This window comes from Aquarana catesbeiana, linkage group LG07 (genome assembly GCF_042186555.1).
Source record: "Aquarana catesbeiana isolate 2022-GZ linkage group LG07, ASM4218655v1, whole genome shotgun sequence".
In the NCBI taxonomy this organism is placed as follows: domain Eukaryota; kingdom Metazoa; phylum Chordata; class Amphibia; order Anura; family Ranidae; genus Aquarana; species Aquarana catesbeiana.
The window spans coordinates 90,160,518-90,186,314 of record NC_133330.1 but is presented as its reverse complement, the minus strand read 5'-3'; positions in this window follow the sequence as shown (position 1 = coordinate 90,186,314).

Sequence of the window (25,797 nt, the reverse complement as noted above, 5' to 3'; positions counted from 1 at the left end):
GTTTGCCATAGGGGAGAGAGTACTAAGTAAAAGACCCCGAACATTGTTCGGCTCAGTTGGTTTACTTGCAGGCTTTTAGTGATGCACACAAGACTCATGGGGGTGTGGCTTGGCTTAGGCACAATGCATAGTTTCGGCGACGTAAGGCCGTCCGACTGTCCCTACACTGGACCCATTAGGGCGTCAGCCGGAGGATGAGGCTATTGCAGCATCGCGGGCTACTAATCGGTTTTTAGGCAAGGGTAAATTTGGGAAAACCGTCTAGGCCGACACATGGGTTCAGGCGGTGTTTATCCCATTCATGGTCCGAGGGGTTTTTGGAGGTAAGAACAGTAAGTGCTGTGGGGTCCGGCATTAAGAGGGTCTACGCCGGTGCATGGGAGTAGTATGCTTTCTTTCCTCAGTATATGCCTGGACCGAGCAGTGGTAAATTTTTTGGGGACTGGTTTTTGTCATAACAGTTTATATACCTCGGCGTTCGCCAGTGTCCTACCCCAGGCAGTTAATTTATATGCCTCCTTGGTCATACAGAATCGTTGAAAAAAAAAAAAAAAAAAAAACTGTGTAGGGGGTTGCGATAGGGCCCAGGGCACCTTTAGCAGGCCTCTTCCGGGCAGGGTGGTCTTTCCACTGGGAGTGGTTTTCCACAGAGAGAGCCCAACAAGTTTGGATCTATTCAATACCAGACCTTTACAAAAGGGGGGTCCGTCAGTGATTCCGTTCCCCCGGAGGAGGGGGAGGGTAAAGTACACTTCTTTTATGCAGCGGTGGCATGCGTGTGATGGTATAGGTAAGGGTCTCCGGTGGCCAAGTTAGACAATTCATTGGCCTTTGGGATATTGCTGGTACATACGGTCAGCTTTTGGCTGGTGGGAGACACAGGGTAGGGGCACAGCAGGCGGATCTTTGACCGCTGATGGGCTGCTCCAGCCAGGTGCCGTTTTTTCGGTATGGGCAGTTCTTTTTAAGATGGGGCAGTACGGGTTTTTTCGGGTATCTAAGCGGGCATGCGTTACCTAGATGAGTTTGTATGTTTTGCCCGGCGGATTCCAATATCTGTCCGTCGTGTGGGGGACGGTATAACAGCTGGAGGTATGTTTCGGGGTTTTCGTTAGCTAGGGGGATAACAGAGGCCCCCTCGGAAAACATTTCATTCCGGGAAATCGCAATGGAGTCTATGGGTATGTAATGGGCCGGCCTAGGGACAAGCTGGAAAGGCTATAGGACGAGGTGCAGGGGGCTTTTTAGAGTCCGCAAGGTGCAAGTTACGTCAACTACTATAGGTGCGGGGGGGAAACTGTGTGTTGTTTTCAACAGCATTACCCCCAGGGGCAAGGTTTTATTGTTCCGGCGGCGGCTACCGCAGGTTCAGGGGTTTCCACTCACTTTTGGAACATTACTAAGGTTACTAAAGTACTGCCGGGTGCAGCAGTATTTTTTCTACTCCCGCTCAGCGGGCAGGTTTTGGATGTCATGTCCCATCAGCTATAGTGACTTGGGAACTAGTCACGGAGGCTGTACGGTCCACGGGGTTGGAGCCTTTGCAGGGGACCATGGAGCGCTGCTCCGTGGCCATCAGCTTGTTCGGGACCGGGTTTTGCAGAACCTGGTTTCGGGTGGAATGGTTCAAATTGTAGTGACCTTACAAATTTGGGGGCAGTCCTTTTGCAGCCAACAGGTCTTTGGTAACTAGGACTATCAGGGGGGGTGATACAAGTGGTTTTTTTTATCTGCTTACCGCGGCATACGGGCCTGGGGTCAGGCGCGTTGTGTCATTGGGCACTGCGCTGCTTATAAGGGATACATTCATTTACGCGGTGCACCTATTAGGGATTGATAACACTTTGGCTGTTGCTGGTCTCGTTTTTTTCAGTGGGATAGGTTTAAGCAGGCCTGCTTGGGGAATGTATTAAGGAGGATTGATTACCTATTGGTAAGGCAAAATTGTTATGATTACTTACACGGTATACAGGACGGGTTTGCTTGCTTAGCAGGATTGGCATGTCCTCTTCAGGTCTTTGCGCAGCACATGCGGTTCTCTATGGTATTAATATGGTTTTAGCAGGGGATCTCGGCAGCTGCCATGTGACGCAGGTTGTCAGGTTTGTCCTTTATTTTAAGTGGTTTGGGCTACGGTATCACACCAAAGGGTTTTAGGTATAAAACAAACGGTTATGGGCACAGATTGGGGAGCAGAAGAAGGATGGCAGGCGCCCGGTCGCCTTTGAGATATTATAGGTCTTGTATTTTGTCTGATAAAGGTTCACAGCTCTCTGTATGCAAGGGCTTTATGGGGGGCAGCAGTTGCAATAGCATTCTTTGGTTGGGACATTAGGCCTGTGGTCTTGGAGTCCTTTTGTACACATGTAGACAGAGGTGTGTCCTTATCGAGGTTCAAGCGTGGAGCGGTCAGGATAGGGGGTCTGCAGCTGGGCATTACCCACAAAAGGGTTTTTCTTTCATCATCCCTTTTTGGATGGGGCAGCCACAGAGCAGTACGGGCGGGTCTGTGGTAGGAAGCAGTTCGGCGCATTGACGCATGGGACTCAGATAGATGTAAGGGATACATTCGCCCTTATTGTATGTGGTAATATGTTGCATATTTCGGTGTGCTATTGGCATACGGCGTTGGTGATGGCTGTGTTTTATGGGGTTTGCGCTGTCATTTATTATTGTTCACAGGTCGCGAGGATGGCCAGTTGGTAGACTTGTCACTCCTATGTTATGGGGGGTTCAGAAGAGCTGAGGTTCGGCTGAACGGCAGGCAGCCCAGTATCCTCTGGCTGCAGTTTTTGTCTGGTGCAGCGGCCCTGGCAGGTGGTGGGATAGGTTTGGGGGATATACACAGGTCCTCCCGTTTGTATTTTTCCCTGTATGTTTGTGGTTACGCGTGGGGTAATCGGTATGGGAGCCAGAATTATGAGGGACCTCATTAGTAACGTAATATTGCAATGGCTTTACGTATTAGCGGCTTACCCAGGTATGGGTAATAATATGGTTTAATATGGTGGGGCTGGATGTCATTGCAGTGGCCCTGCCTAGTAAGAAGGTGGACTGGGCCCGCTTTAGGAGGTGGGCAGGCTTTCATAAAAGACGGGGGTTGGTCATACGCCTCTGAGAACTGGTGCTGGATACATAGAGGTATCCGAGTAGGATTGGGGTACACCTTAAGGTGTGGGTTTTTTTGTTTGGCAGGCAATGTACCTTCAGGAAGGCATTCAGCGAGGGCTGAGGGTGTGGGGGCGCACGCAAGGGTAAGGTGTTACCCCTTTCGTGCTGTGGCTGTGTTGGGTCGATGGAGAAGGAGAAGTTTAGAGGTTACACGTATGGAACATGTTGTACCCATCCATGGGATGGGGGTGGTTTCTGGTACCCATCCATGAAAGGATGGGGGGTTGTTTCTGGTACCCATCCATAAAAGGATGGGAGTTGTTTCTGGTACCCATCCATAAAAGGATGGGGGTTGTTTCTGGTACCCATCCATGGAAGGATGGGGGTTGTTTCTGGTACCCATCCATGGAAGGATGGGGGTTGTTGTTGGTACCCATCCATGAAAAGGATGGGGGTTGTTTATGGTACTTTCAGGTTACGAGGGGGTTAACCTGGAAGGGTTAAAAAGGGTAGGTCACTGCGAAGGTTGGGTACTGCCTCAGAGTCAGGGGTTTCCGACTGGAGGCCTAAAGTTAAAAGAGGTTGTTCGCAGTGACCAATCTATGTTGTTTCCCGCTATGACACTAAAAAGTATATATTGAAGTTTTAATGGTTATTTATGAAGATGTTATTTAATTAATATTATAATTGGTTAATAAATAGGCCGTCAAGGCCATTTACTCCAAAACCTTGTCAAGTCATTTGTAAAGGGTTTTGGAGGGGAGGGGAAGTTGTTGGGGACAAAGAGGTATCAGGAGACTGGGCTTAAGTCCTACATATGTCAAGAGAGTCCCGGAGCCAAAGAAAGGAGAGAAATAGGCGTAGGGACAGCATGACATGGCTGGACGGCACAGTGGCCACTTTAAGATCAGGTTTCCCCTTTTAAGAAAGGGGAGGGGGCTGTGTGAGGGCGTCGCTCAGAGCTTGTGAAAGGAAAGGAGAGGGGGAAGTGACGTCAATCGTAAGAGCGGAGGAGGAAGCGATTCCCACCCACCCGCCCTGGAGTTGGGTGAAAAGGGGGTAGAGGACAAGTCAGGATGACCGGCTGTGTTGGGTCGATGGAGAAGGAGAAGTTTAGAGGTTACACGTATGGAACATGTTGTACCCATCCATGGGATGGGGGTGGTTTCTGGTACCCATCCATGAAAGGATGGGGGGTTGTTTCTGGTACCCATCCATAAAAGGATGGGAGTTGTTTCTGGTACCCATCCATAAAAGGATGGGGGTTGTTTCTGGTACCCATCCATGGAAGGATGGGGGTTGTTTCTGGTACCCATCCATGGAAGGATGGGGGTTGTTGTTGGTACCCATCCATGAAAAGGATGGGGGTTGTTTATGGTACTTTCAGGTTACGAGGGGGTTAACCTGGAAGGGTTAAAAAGGGTAGGTCACTGCGAAGGTTGGGTACTGCCTCAGAGTCAGGGGTTTCCGACTGGAGGCCTAAAGTTAAAAGAGGTTGTTCGCAGTGACCAATCTATGTTGTTTCCCGCTATGACACTAAAAAGTATATATTGAAGTTTTAATGGTTATTTATGAAGATGTTATTTAATTAATATTATAATTGGTTAATAAATAGGCCGTCAAGGCCATTTACTCCAAAACCTTGTCAAGTCATTTGTAAAGGGTTTTGGAGGGGAGGGGAAGTTGTTGGGGACAAAGAGGTATCAGGAGACTGGGCTTAAGTCCTACATATGTCATGTTTCTGCGTGTGAGAAGCTGCATTCCAGACTGGTTGGACAATAGTTGGAGGATCTCGCCATCACCGTTGATCTGGTATCAGGTCTCCCACACAAAGACAGATGCCACATCATGATCATTCTCAGGGGCCCCTACAACTGGACTTTGCTACAACTTTCACCTGAAGGGAACTCTATTAATAACTATGTATACACCCGGGTATATGTGCACAATTCCACCAGGGATCCTACCCGGGTCCTTTGCTGACAATACCTATTTATACTTTGGATGTATGTGCTATTTTGAATCTTTCCTTATATAAATTGTGTATTATTTCCATACTGGTGTGCATCTATATATTTACGGTAAATGTTATATGCTGGTTGCAGCTGTTCCTCTGCTCCCAACTACTTTGTTCAATTACTGGTTAATCTCCCAGGAAGAGAATCCCCTCTGTTCACAGAAGCTCTGTCCTGTTGAGGCACTGACAACTTTATTATCAAACCCACTTTTCCACTTAGTGAAGGTTCTGGTTCTCTTATTTACCTAGAGATGTATCGCAATATCCTGTTGTGGCAGGGCTCTTTCTCATAAACCCCCCCCCAAAAGAGAGATACATGTACTAAATAAAGAGGGTGTCAGGGTACAGGTGTAAAGCCGGGTACACACTATTCATTTTTTTTTCATTCAACACCATGGTTTGAACGAAAAAAAGCTGCCAGATCTGATCGGAGCCGCTGTACTAACCATGCAAGGTTAGTTCATTGATCTCCTCCACTGAGCTGTTGTGTTCTGACAGGGGACATCCCCATCACCAGAACACTCTGATCAGCACTCACTGCCATTGGCTGAGAGCGCTGATCGGGAGTCAGACGGCTGCTGGTTTTCCAGCATGCATATCCGACATATACACTGGCTGCATGTCGGACATTTTCTTTAACCAGCCGTTGTCTCCTATCTCCATTCGGCCCATGTGTACAGGACTTAAGTCTGTATTGTACCCTTCATACGTTACTAAATAAAGAAGCTGGCAGGCTGCAGTTGTAAGGCTGTATTGTATGCTAAATATTGATCAGAATAAAGAAGGAGACAGGGTGCAGGTGTAAGCCTGTATTGTACCCTGTGTACTGAATAAAGAGGAAGACAGGAGAAGCAGGCGATCTGTTCTGTGGAATATAAAATGTGCTGTACTTTATGACTGTTTTTATGGGACACACTAACAGTTCTGCAGGCAGATGAAGTTTCACCACACTTCTGCATTCTCCATTCATCTGTATGATTTGTGCTATTTTGAGTTGGCCTGTGTAATTCAAACATCATAAAAGATAGCATTTTTTAAAATTTGTGTAAAATTTGAAAGAGAGGCCCTGAGTGAGAGAAATAAAATGACAAATAGTAAAGGGCCGGCATAACAAGGTGAGAAGGGGAAGCAAATATGGGGTTAAAAAGGAAAGAAATGTGTAATGAGAAAGGGGATATGTAGGATTGACTGGGAACAGCAGGATAGGGAGAGGTTTCATTTATTTAAGGGGGAGGCGGGTCTCCCGGGCATCAGTGGAGGGGCAGGTGACAAGTAGACAGTTTCCACGCTCCTGGGGTGTCACAAAAAGCATGGCCAACATAGACAAGATCCTGGTTCAGCTGCGGGCGGTGGCTGTGATGAAGGGATCAGAGTGGCTACGCAGCCAGGTGTCATCCGCACTCCTTCCGTATCAGGGCGGCCACGGAGGCTGCTCGGTGTGGGTTGAACGAGGCAGCTGTGAAGCGGATTGGTAGATGGGACTCCAGGAGATTCCGTTCCTACATTCGCCCTCATTTGTTGGCTGAGTAGCCGATGATGGGGGGGGGGGTAAGCATCTGGTGCATGTTTCTATGTGTTTTTTTCATGTTGGGTGCATATGGGTGGTTGTCTTGTGTTATCCAAGGGTTTTGTTCTTTTCTTTCAGATGGAGTGCAGCCACACCTCGTCTGGATCATGGGCCACTCATATGGGTTTTGGAGGGCCAGGCGGGCTGGTGTTAGGCTGGATGGCAGGTAGCTGGGTATTTCTAGGAGGGAGGCGTGTGTTTGTTGGTTGGGGGTACCAGAGATGATGTGGAGCAGGGTCGTGCCTGAGGTGCATCGTTTTGCACGCCTTGATAGGCCACCTGACATTCTGGTACTCCATGTGGGCGGGAACGATCTGGGGTTTGTTCCAGTACGGAGCTCATTTTGGATGTCAAGTCTGATTTCCTGCGACTCCGCACAGCCTTTCCTGACATGCTGGTCGTGTGGTCCGACATTGTGGCTCAGATGACTTGGCTCCTGGCAAGGTCGGTGGCAAGGCTCAACAAGACTCGTATAAAGGTCAATAAAGTGGTGGGCCAATTTTTTATTCGAAATGGGGACATGGTCATCTGCCATATGGAATTGGAGTCTGATACCAGGTTGTATCTCAGGGGGGATGGTGTTCATTTATCTGCTGTGGGTATAGATTTATGGTCCCTGGGGCTGCAGGATGGGATTCAGTGTGCATTGCGGGTGTGGAGGGGCCCTCAGGGGTAAGGTGTCACCCTAGTCAACGGTGGTGGTGATTGGTCTTTAACCACTTCAGCCCCGGAAGGATTTACCCCCTTCCTGACCATAGCACTTTTTACAATTTGGCACTGCGTCGCTTTAACTGCTAATTGCGTGGCCATGCAATGCAGTACCCAAATGAAATTTGCGTCCTTTTCTTCCCACAAATAGAGCTTTCTTTTTATGGTATTTGATCACCTCTGCCGGTTTTATTTTTTGCGCTATACACGGAAATAGACCGAAAATTTTGAAAAAAAATGATATTTTCTACTTTTTGTTCTAAAAAAAATCCAATAAACTCAATTTTAGTCATACATTTAGGCCAAAATGTATTCGGCCACATGTCTTTGGTAAAAAAAATGTCAATAAGTGTATATTTATTGGTTTGCGCAAAAGTTATAGCGCCTACAAACTAGGGTACATTTTCTGGAATTTACACAGCCTTTAATTTATGACTGCCTATGTCATTTCTTGAGGTGCTAAAATGTCAGGGCAGTACAAAACCCCCACAAGTGACCCCATTTTGGAAAGTAGACACCCCAAGGAAATTGCTGAGAGGCATGTTGAGCCCATTGAATATTCATTTTTTTTGTCCCAAGTGATTGAATAATGACAAAAAAAAAAAAAAAAATTACAAAAAGTTGTCACTAAATGATATATTGCTCACACATGCCATGGGCCTATGTGGAATTGCACCCCAAAATACATTTAGCTGCTTCTCCTGAGTATGGGGATACCACATGTGTGGGACTTTTTGGGAGCCTAGCCGCGTACGGGGCCCCGAAAACCAATCACTGCCTTCAGGATTTCTAAGGGCGTAAATTTTTGATTTCACTCCTCACTACCTATCACAGTTTTGAAGGCCATAAAATGCCCAGATGGCATAAACCCCCCCCAAATGACCCCATTTTGGAAAGTAGACACCCCAAGCTATTTGCTTTGAGGCATGTTGAGTCCATGGAATATTTTATATTTTAACACAAGTTGCGGGAATGTGACAAATTTTTTTTTTTTTTTTTGCACAAAGTTGTCACTAAATGATATATTGCTCACACAGGCCATGGGCATATGTGTAATTGCACCCCAAAATACATTTAGCTGCTTCTCCTGAGTATGGGGATACCACATGTGTGGGACTTTTTAGGAGCCTAGCCGCGTACAGGGCCCCGAAAACCAATCACCGCCTTCAGGATTTCTAAGGGTGTAAATTTTTGATTTCACTCTTCACTGCCTATCACAGTTTCGGAGGCCATGGAATGCCCAGGTGGCACAAACCCCCCCCCCCAAATGACCCCATTTTGGAAAGTAGACACCCCAAGCTATTTGCTTAGAGGCATGGTGAGTATTTTGCAGCTCTCATTTGTTTTTGAAAATGAAGAAAGACAAGAAAATTTTTTTTTTTTTTCTTTTTTCAATTTTCAAAACTTTGTGACAAAAAGTGAGGTCTGCAAAATACTCACTATACCTCTCAGCAAATAGCTTGGGGTGTCTACTTTCCAAAATGGGGTCATTTGGGGTTTTTTTTTGCCACATGTGCATTCCATGACCTCCGAAACTGTGATAGGCAGTGATCAATCAAAAATTTACCCCCTTAGAAAGCCTGAAGGCGGTGCTTGGTTTTCGGGGTCCCGTGCGCGGCTAGGCTCCCAAAATGTCTCACACATGTGGTATCCCCGTACTCAGGAGAAGCAACAGAATGTATTTTGGGGTGTAATTTCACATATTCCCATGGCATGTTTGAGCAATATATCATTTAGTGACAACTTTGTGCAAAAAAAAAAGAAATTGTCTCTTTCCTGCAACTTGTGTCACAATATAAAATATTCCATGGACTCGACATGCCTCTCAGCAAATAGCTTGGGGTGTTTACTTTCCAAAATGGGGTCATTTGGGGGGGGTTTTGAACTGTCCTGGCATTTTATGCACAACATTTAGAAGCTTATGTCACACATCACCCACTCTTCTAACCACTTGAAGACAAAGCCTTTTCTGACACTTTTTGATTACATGAAAAAATTATTTTTTTTTGCAAGAAAATTACTTTGAACCCCCAAACATTATATATTTTTTTAAAGCAAATGCCCTACAGATTTAAATGGTGGGTGTTTCATTTTTTTTTTCACACAGTATTTGCGCAGCGATTTTTCAAACGCATTTTTTGGGGAAAAAACACACTTTTTTAAATTTTAATGCACTAAAACACACTATATTGCCCAAATGTTTGATGAAATAAAAAAGATGATCTTAGGCCGAGTACATGGATACCAAACATGACATGCTTTAAAATTGCGCACAAACGTGCAGTAGCGACAAACTAAATACATGTTTAAAAGCCTTTAAAAGCCTTTACAGGTTACCACTTTAGATTTACAGAGGATGTCTACTGCTAAAATTACTGCCCTCGATCTGACCTTCGCGGTGATACTTCACATGCATGGTGCAATTGCTGTTTACATTTGACGCCAGACCGACGCTTGCGTTCGCCTTAGCGCGAGAGCAGGGGGGGCAGGGGTGCTTTTTTTTTTTTTTTTTTTTCTTTATTATTTTTTTGCTTTTTTATCTTATTTTTAAACTGTTCCTATCATATTTTTTTTTTTAAATCATTTTTATTGTTATCTCAGGGAATGTAAATATCCCCTATGATAGCAATAGGTAGTGACAGGTACTCTTTTTTGAAAAAATTGGGGTCTATTAGACCCTAGATTTCTCCTCTGCCCTCAAAGCATCTGACCACATCAAGATCGGTGTGATAAAATGCTTTCCCAATTTCCCAATGGCACTGTTTACATCCGGCGAAATCTAAGTCATAAAATGCTCGTAGCTTCCGGTTTCTTAGGCCATAGAGATGTTTGGAGCCACTCTGGTCTCTGATCAGCTCTATGGTTAGCTGGCTGAATCACCGGCTGCATTCTCAGGTTCCCTGTTGAGACAGGAGAGCCAGAGAAAAACACGGAAGACGGTGTGTGGGGGGGCATTCCCTCCCACTGCTTGTAAAAGCAATCTAGAGGCTAATTAGCCGCTAGGATTGCTTTTACATGAAAGCTGACCGCTGGCTGAAAAGAATGATACCAAGATGATACCTAAACCTGCAGGCATCATTCTGGTATAACCACTCAAAGTCGTGAATGGTGTACCTGAAGACCAAAAAATGGTTAACAATAAAGCACAGTAAACGGTAAAGTATAAAAAATTGCATACCTGAAAAGCAAACATGATAAAACATAATAACAATAAAACATTGCAGAATAGAATACAGTAAAAAAGAGCAGAACAATAGAGAGAATAGAGAGAGAGAGAACAATAAAACGACAACTATTTTTTTTTATTTTATATTTTTGTTTGTGGTTTTTTTTTTTTTTTACACTTTTTTTTGTAACTAACTTTTATAACTGTAACCGGTTCCAGGTTCGGGTCTCTCAAAATGCGATGGCATCTTGGGAGACCCTGTGAAAGTGTGCCTAGTCTGTGCAGTGCTGTACCCTACGCTAATACTCAACTAGTGTATGGTAGCGTTCAAAACATTCACCAATGCAAAGACCAGGATTGTCAGGACAGGAGGGACAATAATAGCGGGTGTCACGCCTATATCCACGCTTGCTGCAGACACAACATCTTTTTTGGGGGGGTTCATTGGGTAGGGGTACTCGGGAGGACATAAAGAAAATGCCTCTCATGCAGCTGACTGCATTTGGTTGGGGATGTGAATGGGGGAAGTACGGGCGCTGCAGAAGTGGTGGGTTCCCAATTATTAGGATTGGCGAATGCAGCAGGAAGGGCACTATGGGCACGACGGGCCTGTGTTTGTCTTCTTGGTGGCAGCGGGACACTACTTGTGCTTGCCACCTCACCAGCTGGAACTGCACTTATGGGACTCGCCACGTCACCAAGTGTTACTGCAGTGCTGGTTTGACCATGACCGGGGTGTATTAGGCCGCTGGCGCTTGCCAGTTCACCAAAACGCTACCAAAAAATCTGTTAGCGATCGCAGGGATCAGGCCTGACTCTGCGAGCGCTGCAGTTATGCGTTTAGTGTTTTGTAAGTGACAGTGATCGATCGATACTGCACTTGGGTGGGCTGGGCCGGGCCAGGCGGAGGGGCAAATCGCGGGTGCTAGCAGGTATCTGGGCTGATCCCGCTAACACTTCGTTTTTGGGAACCCTAAACTGCTGGGGACGCCAGTACAGATCTGATCAGATCAGATATTGATCCGTTCAGATACTATACCACTAAGGGAGGCGTATGCTGCGTGCGTGGGTGTTAGCGGTACTGGCACTAACCTGACGCTGCCTGGGGCTGGTGCTTGCCAGTTCACCAAAACGCTACCAAAAAATCTGTTAGCGATCGCATGGATCAGGCCTGACTCTGCGAACGCTGCAGTTATGCGTTTAGTGTTTTGTAAGTGACAGTGATCGATCGATACTGCACTTGGGTGGGCTGGGCCGGGCCAGGCGGAGGGGCAAAACGCAGGTGCTAGCAGGTATCTGGGCTGATCCTGCTAACACTGCGTTTTTGGGAACCCTAAACTGCTGGGGACGCCAGTATAGATCTGATCTGATCAGATATTGATCCGTTCAGATACTATACCACTAAGGGAGGCGTATGCTGCGTGCGTGGGTGTTAGCGGTACTGGCGCTAACCTGACGCTGCCTGGGGCTGGTGCTTGCCAGTTCAGCAAAACACTACCAAAAAACTGTTAGCGATCGCAGGGATCAGGCCTGACTCTGCGAACGCTGCAGTTATGCGTTTAGTGTTTTGTAAGTGACAGTGATCGATCGATACTGCCCTTGGGTGGGCTGGGCTGGGCCGGGCGGAGGGGCAAAACGCAGGTGCTAGCAGGTATCTGGGCTGATCCCGCTAACACTGCGTTTTTGGGAACCCTAAACTGCTGGGGACGCTAGTATAGATCTGATCGGATCAGATATTGATCCGTACAGATACTATACCACTAAGGGAGGCGTATGCTGCGTGCGTGGGTGTTAGCAGTACTGGCGCTAATCTGACGCTGCCTGGGGCGACGCATATCACCGCCGAGCGATCAGGGGGCTAAACCTTTATTCGGTAATAAACGGCGGGTGCCCTGACACTATAAAAAATAAACGAACTAACCAGCGTCAACTGTAACAGTTATACGGTGATCAGTGGTGAAAGGGTTAACTAGGGGGCAATCAAGGGGTTAAAACCTTTATTAGATAGTATATGGGGGTCCCTGTCGCTATAAAACGCTGACGGCGAACCTAAATATTTACGTCCCTAACTAGGGTCACCAGCGACACTAATACAGCGATCAGAAAAATGATCGCTTAGCGACACTGGTGACAGGGGGTGATCAAGGGGTTAAAACTTTATTAGGGGGTATCCTAGACCTACAGGGGGCTAACACTCACTGACCTAACACTTCTAACTGTCACAAACTGACACCATGCAGTAATCAGAAAAAAAAAAAAAAAAAAAAAAAAAAACACTGCTTGGCGTCAGTTTGACAGGGGGGGGAGGGGTGATTGGGGGGGGATCGGGTGGGCAATGGGGGGGGGATCAGGGGTGTAAAGTATGCCTGGCATGTTCTACTGTGTGTGTGTGTATGTTTTGTGCACTCACTTATCTTCTCTCCTCGGCGCCGGAACGGAAACTGCCGAGCCGAGGAGAGATGACATCACATCCTCTGCCTGTGTGTACTATACAGAGGCAGAGGATGTTTCTCATTGGCTGGGAGCGATCGTGAGGGGGGGCCACGATCGGATGGCCTCCCCCTCATCACGGAACGCTCCCAGACAAAAGCCGACCGCCGCTGGCACCGGGGGGGGGTCCGATCGGACCCCCCCGCCCGCGGGAAGGCAATCACGTACCAGGTACGTGATTTTGCCTGCCAGTTCCGCTCTGTTCACGTATATATGCGTGAGGCGGTCGGCAAGTGGTTAATGGTATAAGAAAATACTTACGAGATTGAAGTGTTGGAGACTCATCAGTGGTATTTGCCCCTCTGGTGTATTCCAGTTAACACGGTTTAGCTGGAATATGATAATGGCTGCACTGCAGATAGCGGGTTGTCTCCGAGCTGGTGTGTTACGGCTGGAGACCTATCATGGAAAAGGTCCCGCAGTGTAGAAGTGGAATATATCTTGAATTTGGGTTGCCGTCAAAGACCAATAGGCTGAGTAACCGTTTAGTTTGTTTTCAGATGTTTGATGTGTTAAAGAATGTTAATTTAAATAATTTTGTTAATAAAAGTCTGCTATGGCCATTTTACTCCATTTTCATGTGTGGTCTCGTTAATTTAGGTAACGTTAAGGGGTGGGGTGAGTACGAGTGGTTGGGCAGACATCAAGAAGGTTTGGGGACATCTTATCTACACTGGTCATGCTTACAGTGAGGACATCCTTATGCTTGTATGAATGATTGAGGAGCAGTAAGCTGTCCGACTTTATGCAAATTGCAAAAGATACATTTGCTTATCTGACATTAGCTTGAAAGAGGAATATCATTTCAGGTGTACTAAAGGTTCTACACAGTAGAGGGAAGTTATTTAGAAGACTGCTTTACTGCAGAAAATATAAAAGGCACATGCCGCAGAGCTATATTCTTTTATGCAGCTGTATACAATGCTATTTTTATAAGCCTCCTGTGTTAGAAGGGAACTTTGATCACCTTGGGATCTTCATTAGAAGAGCCGGTTTGTAAGTTCACTAAGTGCTGTGATACAATATTTTAGCTTGCAGCTGTTGGTGACATGTTTCAAGGAGACTCATAGTCCCACTAACGTCATGCTTGCCCTGTATATCATTACAAATGCAGAAGGCATAAAATACATGCTGGTGGTTTTCATAGAATCATTGACATATCTGAAATAATGTACAGCTACTGCAATGATATTGCGTACAGGATACTTATAAAAAGATGTATGATTAAGCAAATTATGTATCTAGAATCATAATTGTAGCGGCATCCCTGACCTCCAAAGGCCTAATGGTGACCTTCAGAGTTAGGGAGAGCTGACATCCTTCTTCACAGTATGGGTTACTCTACATTCTGTAGGACAAAGCTACAGCACAGTGATGTTGCATCTTCTCATGAGAGCAAAAACAATGGTGAGCTCACCCTTGCCTAGGTGCCACAGGCAGAATGTAAGGGGAGTATATTACATTTTTTTTTCCTTCATTCGTTTTTTTTTATTTATTTATTTATTTAGTGCAGAAAAATCAAAATGGGGAAGGGAAACTTCATTAAAGACTTTGGTATTTAGGTGCAGGGTCCGCTTTAAATAATCTTGAAAATATGGGTGCATGTTGGCCTATACCAGGGTTTCTCAAACTTTTTTGTCTCGCCAAAAAGATCTAAAATTTTTCACGGCACACCTGAAAAGATTTAACAATTTTTGTGGCGAAGAACTTATATATTTTTACATATATATTTAATTTAAATTTTAATGTGAAAGATGTGCCTGCTTTCGAGAGCAAATTTGATTGAAGTGAGGCTCCAAAGTCGGCAAAGGGAAGAAACAAATGGAGCGGTCTCTATTATTATAATATAATTAGAGTGATCAAGTTCTCCCAAGATTTTACACAAGTCTCACATTATGAAAGGAACCGATGAATGACAGACTAACAGATTGCGTTTTGTATGTTTTTTAACTCTTGCGACATTGGTTTACCATTTCATTTTTCGATATGTTCAAGTTTTCAAAATGCTAGCAATTTTAAATATTTTCGAAAACTCCCACGGCACACCTGCAAATCTCACTAGCGTGCCGCGGAACACAGTTTGAGAATCACTGGCCTATACAATTTACCAAAGAGAAAACTTTGATGTTATACACAATGCAGTTTCTTCATGGAAAGCAAAGAGGAAGATTACTGTAATAAACTTTCCAACTGAATCTTGCACAATATTTGCCCATCTCTTCAATATCAATTTTAATTCTGTTGTAATAGATTTCTAATTACATATTGAGCAAGCAAAGCAAAGGAAGTTCCACCGCTCAAGTAGGTTCAAATCAATGAGTGGAAAGACAAGTTTAGATCCTTCAAGAAGAGAGGGTCCCAGGTGCTGGCTGATGCAAGGTGAAGCAGAAGTAGACGGAGAGATCTGGAAGCCGCACACCGGTCTGATGATAAGTGCCTTTATTAGTAAAAAGCTGGATCACAGAATTATACAAAACACTTCAGCAGGAGTATACAGAAATCCACTGACGCGTTTCGCACTCATAACGGGTGCTTACTCATAGCTCATGCTCAGGTCTATGAGTAAGCACCCATTATGAGTGCGAAAAGTGTCAGTTGATTTCTGTACACTCCTGCTGTAGTGTTTTGTATACTTCTGTGAGCCAGCTTTTTACTAATAAAGGCACTTATCATCAGACCGGTGTGCGGCTTCCAGATCTCTCCGTCTACTTGTACATATTGAGCAAGCTGGGATGTGCCAATTCATCCATTATTGCTTTCTTTTATAGTGGTCCTTTTTTAAGTGATTTTTATTATTTTGCATTTCTTGGGCTACTGCAAGGTCTATATAATGTCAAAAAACTGCAGCCTTAACACACCAATGACTCCTGGGCCCACTGCAACTCGGTGGTGTAAACTGGCCTGGTAGGAGACAAGGCATAATGCCCTGTCATGCTGTGGGACTGTGCTGCACCGCAGCTGGTGTGAATAGCCCATAGACTCTATGTGATGCATAGACAGTGAGAAAAGCACATTTGGGGTTTTATCACCACAATGAAAAGTACCATTGTACATTTTCAAGTTTTTTTCTCTTTAATGTTAATTAAAATATTAGTTTCCTTGATGTTATTCTGAGCCATGAGCATGGTCACTGACCATATTTATGCAGATATCAGAGTAAAGTCATAAATTCTTATCTGCACACTCGTTCTGGGTCATTGAAGCAAGAGGGTCATCATGGCAGCCAGACAAGCTTATGCAGAATGAGAATTCAGCAACTGCATCTATTACCCTTCTCTGAGGTAATTGTTTTCACCGTCTTCCAGCCCTGAGAATCCATTAATTGTTTTTTGTTCAGAAGAGGGGTGCATTTTGATGTTTTGGCATTGCTGAGCATCATTTGATCTGGACATTCATTGCACAGGTCTGCTCATTTTACAGTCACAAGAATAAAGTGTGTTGAGCCTAAATCTATGTCACCACCACTCTGCATCTCCATTGCAGTCCCTGATTACATAGGTGTGCGCGCAGGGTGTGCCAGGTGTGCCTGGGCACACCCTAATCACCCTGTGCTGCACAGATTTTCCCTGCTGCTTGGCTGCAGAGAAAGGGACTGGGGAATCTCTGTCTCAAAAGTGAGACATTGGGGGTCTGTTTAGACCCCTGATATTTCACCAAAGCCCCCAATGGGCTCCTAAAAGATTGTAAAAAATATAATAATACATTTTTGCAAAAAAAAAAAATTCTAAAAATTAAAAAAAAATGTAAAAAAGTATTAATAATAAAAAAAATAATAAAAACAAACTACTAACACTAATCTCTGCCCTACTGACAGATCCGCTGCTCTACTGACACCAACTTCTGCTCTACTGACATTGTCCATTACCCTACTGCTATATATATATATATATATATATATATATATATATATATATATATATATACACATATACACATACACACACACACACACACACACACATACACAATATATACACACAGATATGTGTTCGAGCTTTGGGGTGCACACCCTAATGCAATAGGCTGCGCACACCTACGCCTGATTAATAGAATGTCACCTGTCACCCTAAATGTGTGCAAGCCATAATAATGCTAAACATTACCCTTTTCTGTAAAAACCCCACACTTTTATCACCTTGGCATGTGCAAACTGGTGCACCACCACTTCACACATCGTGATAAATGACAGAACGCATTGTTACACCTCACAATTAAAGGAACAACATACATTGCACCCAGACTTTGTTAGAAAATGTAAGCCTTAACTTAAGCCTGGTACACAATATAAATTTTTTTTTTTTCAACCCAATGCGCTGAACGATAAGAAAAAAACTGACAGAGCGCTGTATTAACACAAACAATATTAGTTCAGCGATTTACCCCGCTCTGCTAATGTGTTCTTGCACCCCCCGCCAAAACACACTAGTCAGCGCTCGCAGCCATTGGTCTTCCAGCATGCTTGTGTGTAAGCTGCCAGTCCGACAGAAGCCAATCTCACGACCAGCTTCTGTCAGACAGGCAGCTATAGACACCAGCCAAATGTCAACCGGTTTTTACTGTACTGGCTGATTTTGACCGATATATAGCCTGTTTGAACCCTGCCCAATTCCATACAATATGCTCAGTAAAGTATTTCTTCATACAGGACAATCAACTGAATATGTATTGTATTCTATTTACCAAGTTGCCTGCCTTACAAAGTATTAGTGTGACATACAGCATTAATGTTAGGTTCACACCAATGCAGTTGGTGCAGCCCTCGTTTCCACAGACACAGCAGTCCATTCACTGGAATAGGCTGCTGTACCATCATGAAGCAGGTCCCTATACCTTATTAAAATGTAGCCACAGGGAAATCACATAGTGCTTTTGCAGCATGAGATTTCCTGCACCCATAAATGCATGGGATTTGCATGTTTAGATGCATGGGTGTCAGGGCCTGTATTTGAACCTGGAACCTCTGCTGTGTCTTAGTCTTAGTAACTTCTTTCTAAACCACTTGGATTGCTGGACAGCTTCCTGGACAATTCCTTGAATCATCCTTCCTCGAACCTTGTTTGTCCTGGACCTTGAATTACTTGCTCCTCCCATGAACTTCCTGATTTATCCCATGTCTCTGCACTTCCTGTTTGCCAGATTATTGTGTTCTCATTATTAGTCTTCTGGTGCCGTCCGTATCTTTACTACCACACGTTACTGACCCTTGGCTTGTTCCTTGACTATGTTTCAGCTTGATCCCAACCTGCAAGTACCTGTTACCCACTTTTGGCTTGTTTACTGGCAAAGCTTCCCTACCTGCTATATCTACTACTGGACCCAGCTTGCTCACCTCCTAGTGGGCCAATCCTGAGGACTGCGACCTGGTGATCACCAGTTAGTACTTAGACTCCGCACCTCAGGTGAGCCTGTGTTTATTGCCAGGGTGACCTGCTTGTATACCAATACTGCTGGTCAGCAGAATGCATGGCGCCACTGTGCATGTGTAAAAGAGCAGCGTGTTTTGGCTATGGGCGCAGGAACAGGTTTGGAAATCGCAACCACCCACACAAGTGTGAACCAAGCTTAACAAACACAATTTGCTATTCTTGCACATTAACTAAAATGTAGAACTGAAATAAAAAAGCGGAGCGCTAAATGTAACCAAAACTATCACTCAATATTGACATATCAACATATTAAAGTGCACTGTGCAAAAGTTAGGTCTTTCTATTTTTATATATGAAAGTCTTAAGTGGCATAACCATCATCAAGTTAAATAGTCCAAAAGGTGATTAAAAACAAAAGTTAATTTCAATGGTGATTGTGAAGAGAAATCCAAAATTTTACTTAAGGAATCACCACGTCAAGTGCATCCACCACCCAAGAGAGGAGATTGAATATGCTTATCATAAGGCAGCATCAACCAAATGTGTAGTAATAATGGTCAAGATGGTAGGCACAGAGATGATATCCAAAAAGTATGGCAGCAAGGTTCTCCACTGCAGCCGGACCACTTGTTAGGTTGTAGACTCCAACATCCATAAAACATAAGAGACCTCCACATAGTGTAAAATCGTTAGATATGGATTTTATTTAAAAGGTAGAAACCTTACATACATCCCAGTATATCAGACATCAATGAAACAAGCCCTTATTGTGATCACATAGGCATAGGGAAATAATGACATGGAAAGGACTCATCAAAACCAACGTGTTTCATCCACAAAGACTCCATCTGGGGTATGAGTCAGGATCCACACATTGCGCGATTATATACATAAAATAATCAATAATAATTCAACAGACCTGTGTAAAATGTTTTGATATGCGACCATGTCCATCATGGCATCCGGCGCGTGTTCCACGTTTCTATCTGAGATTGAATAATGATAGGATTTAGCCCAGAGTGAGGTCTGGACAGAATTAAGATCTGGCCAATAGAACGTTATTCTGATGCACAGCCGTGTCCATCATGACATCTGCCATGCGCTCCACGCCTCCATCTGGAACCAGACAGCAATAATGTCTCACACACAAGCCAAGCCTCAACATGGTCACTAACCAACAGGATGATAAGACATGAATGTACAACTCTCCAGATAACACGGGAAAATCAGAGCCAGGCGATAATCAACCAGACCTAAGCAGGTAATTGGAGCATGATCCAAGCCTCCCTCTGGACTAAAAAGTTCAACACAAGAGAGTCACAGGACCACAAACCAAGCCTCAATCCTGGGCTGGCCAGTAATCATGTTAATGTTACACTGTCAAAAGATCAAAACTTTAAAAAGCAAAAAATATAGCATATATATATATATACATAATACAATTATATAATAAACTAATACAAAATACATATTTAACTGATAAAATGTGACATGCCTCCCGTTTGAGTGTAGAACTGACTGCTGGTCCCTTTAAGCCGCTCAACCGAACAATGCAACCTTACACAGCTTTTTTCTCCTTCCATGTCCAACACAGTGCAGTTACACAGCTGTGGAACCCTGGGTTGCAGACTAACTGCAGAGAGTTACAGTGGTAAAGCCCCAAAGAATGAAGTCCAGAGCTTCATAGAACTAGATTGTTGACTCAAGGTAGAGAAAGCCACAGAATCCAACTGACTCCAACTTGTGAAAGGAGCAGTGTGACCTTTCGCCTGGCCTTCAAGGGACGGGCATGGACCCAGTGTGAAAGGGGTCTTAATGTTGATAAATGTACAGTTATGCACTTGGGGGCTAAGAATATGCATGCATCATAAATACTAGGGGGAGTACAACTAGGGGAATCAATGGTGGAGAAGGATCTGGGGGTTTTGGTAGATCAAATAATAGCATGCAATATCAAACTGTGGTTTCCAAAGCAAGCAAAGTCCTTTCTTGTATTAAGAGATGTATGGACAGCAGAGAGAGAGATATCATGTTGCCCCTGCACAAATCATTATTAAGACCTCATCTGGAATATGCAGTTCAGTTTTGGGCACCAATTCACAAAAAGGATATCAGGGAACTGGAGAAAGTGCAGAGAAGGGCAACCATACTGATAAGAGGCATTGAGGAGCTCAGCTATGAGGAAACATTAGAGGAACTGAATGATTTTTCTCTTGAGAAGTGGACATTAAGGGGGGATATGATCAACATGTATAAATCCATAAGTGGTCGATATAGTGAACTTACTGTTGAGTTATTCACTTTAAGGTCATCACAGAGGACAAGGGGGCACTCTTTACGTCTAGAGGAAAAGAGATTTCATCTCCAAATACGAAAAGGTTTCTTCACAGTAATGCCCTGTACACACGGTCGGATTTTCCGATGGAAAATGTGTGATAGGACCTTGTTGTCGGAAATTCCGATCGTGTGTAGGCTCCATCACACATTTTCCATCGGAATTTCCGACACACAAAGTTTGAGAGCTTGCTATAAAATTTTCCGACAACAAAATCCGTTGTCGGAAATTCCGATCATGTGTACACAAATCCGATGCACAAAGTGCCACGCATGCTCAGAATAAATTAAGAAACTAAAGCTATTGGCTACTGCCCCGTTTATAGTCCCAACATACGTGTTTTACGTCACCGCGTTCAGAACGATCGGATTTTGTATGCAAGACAAGTTTGAGCCATCATCTGAAAAAATCCATGGATTTTGTTGTCGGAATGTCTGATCAATGTCCGACCATGTGTATAGGGCATAAGAGCTGTGGAAATGTGGAATAGACTCACGTAAGAGCTGTTTCTGGCCAGCTCAGCAGATTGCTTTAAGACCCCTTTCACACCAAGCCGCCCATAGCATCGGCGGTAAAACTCCGCTACTTTTAGTGACGTTTTACCGTCGGATTTGCGTAGCATTTCGGCCGCTAGCGGGGCGCTTTTACCCCCGCTAGTGGCCGAGAAAGGGTTAAAACCGCCCGCAATGCACCGCAATAGCGGCGTTTTGCCGGCGGTATCCCAGCACTGCCCCATTGATTTCAACACACCACTCCTTCACCGCTCCAAAGAAGCTGCTGGCAGGACTTTTCCTGACATCCTGCCAGCGCACCGCTCCAGTGTGAAAGCCCTCGGGCTTTCACACTGGATGGAGCAGCTGTTTGGGGGCGGATTGCAGGAGCTATTTTTAATGCTATAGCGCCTGCAAAACGCCCTCGGTGTGAAAGGGGTCTAAAAAAGGCCTGAATTCTTTCACAAATGTACATAATATAACTGGGTACTAACATTTATAGGTAAAGTTGATCCAAGGAATATCCGATTGCCTCTCAGGGATCAGGAAGGAATTTTTTCCCCTGCTGGAGCAAATTGGTTCATGCTTTGCTTTTTTTTGCCTTCCTCTGGATGAACTGTGGGTATATACCGTATTTATCGGCGTATAACACGCACCGGCGTATAACACGCACCCCAATTTAGGAGGGAATTTTAAGGAAAAAAAAACTTTTAGGAGGGAAGTTGAAGGAAAAAAAACTTACATTTAAATGCCCATCATTGCAGCCTTCTCAGTGCAGCCATGTCAGTGCAGCCTTCCCCAGTGCAGCCTTGTTAGTGCAGCCATGTCAGTGCAGCCTTCTCAGTGCAGCCTTGTTAGTGCAGCCTTGTCAGTACAGCCATGTCAGTGCAGCCATGTCAGTGCAGCCTTCCCCAGTGCAGCCTTCCCCAGTGCAGCCTTCCCCAGTGCAGCCTTCCCCAGTGCAGCCTTCCCCAGTGCAGCCTTTCCCAGTGCAGCCTTTCCCAGTGCAGCCTTCGATCCCCTGTCCTGAGCTTTAAAATCGCCGACCGCGATTTGAAAATGGCGCCGCCGGCGCCGAAATACACCGAGCCGGTCCTCGGCTCTTTCCGGCGGCTCTCGTTCACTTTCGGCTCCACTCGTAGTCCCGAGCGGAGCTATCCGAACCTAGCCGAGTAGGTTCGGATAGCTCCGCTCGGGACTACGAGTGGAGCCGAAAGTAAACGAGAGCCGCCGGAAAGAGCCGAGGACCGGCTCGGTGTATTTCGGCGCCGGCGGCGCCATTTTCAAATCGCGGTCGGCGATTTTAAAATTGTGACAGCTCGGGATCGCAGGGGATCGGCGTATAACACGCACCTGCGACTTTCCCCTGATTTTAAGGGGAAAAAAGTGCGTGTTATACGCCGATAAATACGGTAATTGTGTATATAGGATTGCATGATTTTTTTTTTTAGGATATTTATTTTTAGATTTTTTATTTTTACCTTTTATTGGTTGAACTAGATGGATGTGTTTCTTTTTTCAACAGACTAACTATGTAACTATGTAGGGCAAAACATTTATATAAATATATATATATATATATAAACATTACAAATACCTTTTTTTATTTGTAGCCAGTTCCCAGTGCAGTTGCACTCTACAAGTGCAGTTGCTCCAGAGCTTAAATGAGCAGAAGCTCTGCTGACTTCCATCATCCAATCATGTGCAAGCAAAAATGCATTTTTTTTACATTCTTTGCATGTGATTAGGTATTCTTTCCAAAGTTAAGCTCTGCCTCATTTACTAAGCTCTGAAGCAACTGCACTTGCAGAGTTCAACTGCATTTAACAAAGTGCTCAGTCTATTTGCCTTTAGTAATTATGTGCGCTCGATCAGCTGAATCAGCTGAATAAAGAGAGAGTGGGTAATTAGAACTCCCTTTCACATGGAGTTCATCTGGAGGGGTACATTTATGGCACAATGACAGTTGAAGTGTTCTTAGATAAGCTGACTGTGGATGGCTGCCAGCTTGTGACAGGCTAGAAGTAACTATGTGGAAGGCAAGGACAGAAGGAGAGCAGCGCCATCTAAGTGCAGAATTATTAAGACATTTTATTCCATAAAACACAATTGGTAACTCACAAGATGTATGAGATGTCACCGCATGTGGGATTAATAATGTGGTTCATCCACTAGTGGGAAAGACGATCTTCTCACTGGTGAAGAGGCAGCTGATGGGTCCAGGGAGACTGGTGGTTCCCAGCGCTTCCAGACACTCAGGACAGCTAATAGCTGATAATAGATATCAGCCCGATGAAGGAGCACGCATGCTCCAAACGCGCGCTCCTCCCAGCTCTCTCTTCAACCGGAAGTGACGTACACCACTGTCGGTGAGCCGTCCTGAGTGTCTGGAAGCACTGGGGACCACTGGCGTCCCTGGACCCATCAGCTGCCTCTTCACCAGTGAGAAGATCGTCTTTCCCACGAGCGGATGAACCACATTATTAATCCCATATGCGCTGACATCTCATACATCTTATGAGTTACCAATGGTCTTTTATGGAATAAAATGTCTTAATAATGCTGCACTTAGATGGTGCTGCTCTCCTTCTGTTTTTTATTTGCCTTTATTAAATCAACCCCAATGACACAACAGAATTACCAATAACAGTCTTTAGCAGCAAATAAAACAAATGAAAACTATACTCAAATAAACCATCCATACAATTAAAATACAACATAGAATAAATAACACAGATTAACCACTTGCCTACTGGACACTTTTATCCCCTTCCTGCCCAGGCCAATTTTCAGCTTTCAGCGCTGTCACACTTTGAATGACAATTGCACGGTTATACAACACTGTACCCAAAATACATTTTTATCATTTTTTTTTCACACAAATAGAGCTTTCTTTTGGTGGTATTTTTATTTTTTGGCAAAAAAAAAAGAAAAAATACCGACAATTTAGAAAAAAAAAGTTTTTCTTAGTTTCTGTCAGTAAATTTTGTAAATAAGTAATTTTTCTCCTTCACTGATGTGAGCTGATGAGGCAGCACTGATGGGCACTGATAGGCTGCACTTATGGGAACTGATGAGGAGGCACTGAAGGGCACTAATTTAGTGGCACTGATGAGAAGGCATGAATATGCCACACTGATGGGCATGGATAGGTGGCACTGATATATCGCATTAATGAGCTCTGATAAGCGCCACTGATGGGCACTGATAAGCGGTGCTGATGGGCACTGATAGGTGGCACTGATAGGCGCCACTGGTGGGCAATGATAGGTGGCATGGATGAACAGGCACTGATGGGCACTGAAAGGTAGCACTGACTGGCATCACTAATAGGTACTGATTGGTGTCACTGATGGGCACTGATTGGTGTCCTTGATGGGCACTTCTGGGGCTGTACTGTAATCAGGGCACAGATGATCAGTGCCCTGATTACCTGTACAAGTCTTCCCTGCGAGGAGATGCCGCTGATTGGCTCTCCTCGCCACACACTCTGTCAGTGTGAGCTGAGGAGAGCCGATAAACGGCACTTCCTTGTTTACATGTGACCAGCTGTGATTGGACACAGTCAATGACATGGGTAAAGAGCCACATAGGAACAAGGAACATAGCTAGTGCTTATCAGGCAGCAGCTGGGGGCTGAGGAAAGAACATAACTAGGTAAATCAGTCAGCAGTGGGATAAAAGTTGTGCAGCGGCTCCCGACAATTAAACTAAAGTCCTGGTCCCCTTGTCTATATCAATCCGCCAGGTGAAGTAATCCTTGTGCTGCGGTTCCCGGCAATTACATGCCCCGGCGGATTGAAAGAGAAGTGGAGGTCTGGAGCTCAATATAAAGATTGATGTTGCCAGATAAGTATTAACTAGTTCTATTCCTTCCCCAGCCTGATCAGTCTCATGTCCTGGTAACCTTGTTACCTTAGGAGTGCTGAAGAGTAATCACTTGACCAGGAGGTGAGGAGTTAATGAGGAGTTGCTGCCTTGCTTGTCTCTGCTGGTAAGATGAGGAGGAGAAGGAGGTGCATGATGGACAAAAAACTAAACTCAGGGTCTGCCTGTGTGCATCTGTGAGGATGTTAACCTCCCTGGCGGTATGATTCTTTCTGATTTTAGGTGCTGAAAGCGGTACAATTATTTTGCATGGAAATTTGGCGTTTTATATTGTAGGTCTGTAATTCTTAACAATAACACACTTAAATCTGTCCAAACAAGAGTCTAGTAGATATCCCGGGTATGATAAAGTTTGAAACACAAAAACATAATTTATAATATAATAAAAAAAAAATAATAATTAAAAAAAATAAAAATAAATAGTAATAAAATAAATTTCCACACGATTCACTATCGCTCAATTCTGCAAGTGTTCTAATTTACTATCGCTGTTTTCTAGCTGGTCTAAAGCCATTTTTGACGTAAAGGGACACTTTTTGGTTGCTATGGACAATCTACAGTTTCCAGGCAGAAAGAACAGTATATGCAATATAAAACTGCATGCAGGGCATGGGCCAGAGCACTGGGGACAAATGGGATGTGAAATGATTTCATACAG